The sequence below is a fragment of the Adiantum capillus-veneris genome, chromosome 6 (assembly GCF_014529385.1).
Source record: "Adiantum capillus-veneris isolate H3 chromosome 6, ASM1452938v2, whole genome shotgun sequence".
NCBI lineage: Eukaryota > Viridiplantae > Streptophyta > Polypodiopsida > Polypodiales > Pteridaceae > Adiantum > Adiantum capillus-veneris.
Window position 1 is genome coordinate 21,855,959 of NC_140936.1, and position 4,514 is coordinate 21,860,472.

General features: G+C 43.3%; 1 pseudogene; it reads left to right on the forward strand.

Moving 5' to 3' along the window:
• The first annotated feature begins 928 nt into the window (after window positions 1–928).
• Window positions 929–1,868, forward strand: LOC147455245 (uncharacterized; annotated as a pseudogene).
• The last annotated feature ends 2,646 nt before the right edge of the window (window positions 1,869–4,514 follow it).

A 4,514-nucleotide genomic window follows, 5' to 3' on the forward strand; every position in this document is an offset into this window, starting at 1 on the left:
CTTACACTGTGAGCCTATTTAAAAAAAACCCACCCCCCTCTAATGTATACATTTTGATACATTTTGGTCTTTTAATAACCCTCTCCGGTTAACTCACGTGATATCATACACATTCTAAGAAACTGACTGCCCCGAGGATATCTGCTGGGCTATATAGAGGCATCTAGTTTGTGTACTGTGCGTATTCCCATTTCCCCCATCCCATCAGTGGTGCCCCCACTAAGGATCTATTGATTGCTCCTCGGTGAAGCTTTAAAGCCTGAAGATGATGCATGGTATTGACTTGGTGCTTGCTGGAGAAGAAGAGGCTGCAGATTGGTTTTTCGATCTGGAGTTATACCTGTTGTTGCAGTTGAGAATTTGTGGACATGAAGCCAAATTGAAGGCCCTACCATTGGTTCTACAAGAAGGAGCCAAATCATGGTTTGAAGGATTGAAGGTTGCAGATCGTCAGTCAATGAGTGAGATTCGCAAACAGTTTGTTGAAGCTTTTCAAAAGCGGGTTTCTCCACCGGGATTGGGTGAGAAATTGAGCAAGCTCAAACAGGATGTAAGTGAAGATTTTGTTTTGTTTTTGGGTAAATTTGAGTCTATTTGGGGGAGATTAGCTGCTGTTACATGTGTGAAAAATGGAGATCATTTCAAGCGAGAGCAGTTTCTAGCCTGCTTGCATCCGCGAATCAAACAGAAGGTCGAGTGCGGTGGTGAAGAAGACTATGCACAAATGGTTTGCTTAGCCAAGGCAAAGAGCAAGAAAGCAAAGAAGAAGCTGGAGATGGGTTGAAATTGGCAGACTATGGATATGGCTCAACAATGGAGTTGCGTCATGCCATGAAGTCAAAGGGGAGTTCAAGCGTCAAAGAGGTAGCTATTTTGCCATTGGTAAGCCATTCTGGTCATTCATTTCACTTTGTACCTCTAGTTTGGTATGATGTACAAGAGTCTGTTAGCCCGGCTAGCAAGGATGCGGTCTTGGTCGAAGTTTGTGTGCATGAAGAGTCAAATGAAGCTGTGGAGTAGAGCTCACAGGACAAATTTGAAGGTGTTGGCAAAGCAATGGTCGAAGCTGTGCAGGAGGAAGCTAGCCAGGGGGTTGGGCAACCTTGCCTTATTGATTGTGTTGAAGAGTGGCAGTGCGTTCCAGAGGGTGTTGGTGATATCGACCTACCAGAAGATGAGGTAATAGATCATGGCTTTCTTTATCGCTTAGCAGATGATATGGTCGTACAAGAAGTCCTTGAAGAACAGGTTAGTGTTCAAGCAAAGGTGGTCAAGCAATCCAATTTTCTCTCGCATGAAGTGGTTGAAGATGAAGTATCAAAGGCTACGACGGACAAAGATTGGCATGGTGAATCAGGTTTAGAGTGTGTGCCGTTTGAACCGTTTGAAGGACCTACAACAGGGGATATGCTTGAGAAGCAGGTAGTCTTGGTCCTCCAAGAAGCAGTGGTAGTGGAAGACACGTTTCCAAAGACGGCTGTTATGATGTTATTGACATGCTTTTAAAATTTGCTTTACAGGTAGTTTTGCATGGATTGCAAAGCTCTCATGATGAGAGGTATGCTATGAAGAGCTCTCTAGCAGGTGAGAAAATCATGGTGTATGGTGGAGATGCTTCACAGGGTGGTTTACAAGCTTGTTTTGTGTATGAAGCCGGCGTATGGATACAGGTAGTTGAAGATCGATGCTATGCCAAGCTGCACGAGAGGCTTGTTTTTGGGTTTACAGGTGCAGGAAAAAGGATGATTATGCATGTACTCTAGACGCATGGCTGTGCTCAATGCCATGTATTTGATCTCGGCGGAGTTTGCATCACAGTTAGGAGAGCCTATGACTTTCCATTTGATCCAGGCAGGTGCTACAGCTAGTGAATCTCTCTCTATCTATCGACTGCTGTTTATCTAGCTCTTGTACATAGTATCTAGAAGTTTTCTTCTTATGCAATGATATATTATCTAAATAATACTATGGTTGAGCATGAATGCTCAACGAGGGGGTGGGCAATGATGGTACAACTGAAGATGGTCGACTCATGGAAGTACAAGAAGCTCATGGATGGCTGTTTGCAGGCAAATGGCAAGGACAGTGGGCAGTTATTTGATGGTGCTAGGAGACAGGTACACCAGGATGGAGCACTTGGTAGTAGAAGCTACGAGCGTTTTTTTCTATTACAGGTGACAGGAGTAAGTATAGATATCACAAGCTTGGAAATAGGACGAGGAGTGTTGGATGCAGGTACTTCAAGTTTATGATATGGGATCTGGATCGAGGTGTCGGCAGGAGACTCTACTGCGAGGATGTGTATGCTAGATGTGGCACTTTACAGGTCAAGCGTTGATTTTGGGCCTCTAATGGTCAAGATGTTTGCAGCTACATGAGATATAGTCACCATTTACTCTATGACGTGTTTTTTTTTGGCTTGTCATTTGGAGATCCATTTCAAACCAGATCTTGAATGTGGCATCTATCATGGTTGCATTGGGATTCGGAGCGGCCAATGCTTGTTGCGGTCGCCATTAATGGCAAGTATCAGAGCATCCGAGATTTTATTCTTGCGGGTCAGTTATGTTTGCTTAAAGCCGTGAAGACCTTGGTTCCAAAGAAAGGTTTCAGGGTATGGTAAGAGATGCAGAGCTATTGGCTGCGGGTTGCGTTCGGTGGGAATGACCACTAAGTTGCAAGGTAAAACAAAAGAAGCTTGAATGCTAAAATAACTCCATGCCTAAAATGAAAAAACCAAAGCAAGCTGCAGTTCTGAGAGGTTGGCGAGCTGCGTGGCAGAGGAAAAAAGCACCAACACCATATGTTTGGAAAGCATGGAAATAGGAGGAGGGTGCGCCATTTGTTGGGCTGCATGGAGTGGAGAGAAGGAAAAGACGCCAGGGGCTCACGAGACAGCAAGGGACGGGGTCGAGAGCAAAGACGGCGAGCCGCCATTTGAGAAGGGGCGGGCCCAGAAGGAGAGAAAGGGGAGACCTCAAGGGGACGGGGGCCATGTATTGGCGGGCCTAGAGCTCCTGAGGAGGAGGACGGGTTACCATCCTTGTATTGATCGGGTTGATGTGATACATAGCTGATTGTGTTTTTTTTGTCGAGTTTTCTGTCAGTGTTATTTGCCTCCTGTTCTTTACCATATGCCCGTGGTAGCTATGGATGCGGGATTGTGTGTCTGTGAGTAGAAAGGGAGGTAGAGATATTGTGTGGACAGCTTGTATGAGTGGTCAAGATGTGTGTCGTCTCCCTATGTGAGTGCATCTACAGATTGGGGAGTTGTATGCATCCATTGGTGTCGGTTATGATGGTTTGTTGATGGGTTTCTTGTACTGAAATGCTCATGTGTGGGTGTGTGTAACCGTGATTTCTTGAAGGCGGTCTGTATTGTGAAGGTCGGCAGAAGGTGTGCATGTGTGTGTGATTCTGTGTGGCTTGGGGTGTTGGATATCTGCTAGGTTATAGAGAGGCATCTAGTTTGTGTACTGTGTGTATTCCCATTTCCCCCATCTCAACGTCTTCGGTCTTTAACAGCTTCTGTTAACTGACGTTGACTCAATTAATATCGACGACCAAAAACTGACCATAGCGGCCTATCAGCTCAACCAAATCAGATGGGATTTGAAGTGTAGCATGCCCTAACATAGTAGAACCCTTCTATATCATCAATTGACCATTCGACAGGGGTCGAGGGGGTCCCAAGTAGAAAAGCTAGGTTTTTAGAAGATATCAAAATTGGCTTCTGATTCCACAAACAGCTTGCCTACGAGGTCTATATACAATGTATATGATTGATTCATGAAATCAATCAAGCAAAGCCCTCGAAAAACAAAAAACAGCTCGAAGGCTACAAAGTGTCAAATTCAACATACGATGTCAAACTGACTCCAAATGGGCCAAAATTGGATAAGTTGCTTCACGACTATGTTGCGCACAAGTCGAAAGCCTCAAAAGTGACTGGCCGACTCAATAGGTAGTACAGTCACAAAAATAAAAAATTTCAGAGTCGATAAGCACAAAATGATGCCAGCAAGACCAAACTTTACCAAAATCAATTTAGGACGAAATGTGTATAGAATGTGTTTAGGTCAAAAATTTTAAGTTTTGCAAGAAAAATATGACTGTTGTAAATAATCGTGATTATTTACTTTTGCATTAATTTGGCTTGAAGGTTGCATCATCACCTCACATATCATTTGCACACACCTAATACATGCCAAAAATCAAGTATAAGCCAAAATGATCACATATAACTTGAAAAATTGCCAAAAAGCGCAAAGAAGTCTTTGCAAACTAATTTTTGAGTTATGGATCACATTTATTGATCCAAATCACCTCATATCCCATAAACAAGGTCTATAAAATGCCTAGAGCCAAAATGTGCCAAAAAATATTGATTTTGGTAGAAAAGTTAATAATAGCGATTATTTACTTTCATGCCAAAATGGGGAAATTTTTCTATTTTGCCATCATACATCCAAAGTACATGCTGTGGTAAGCCCACTAGCCAAGTTTGAACAAAT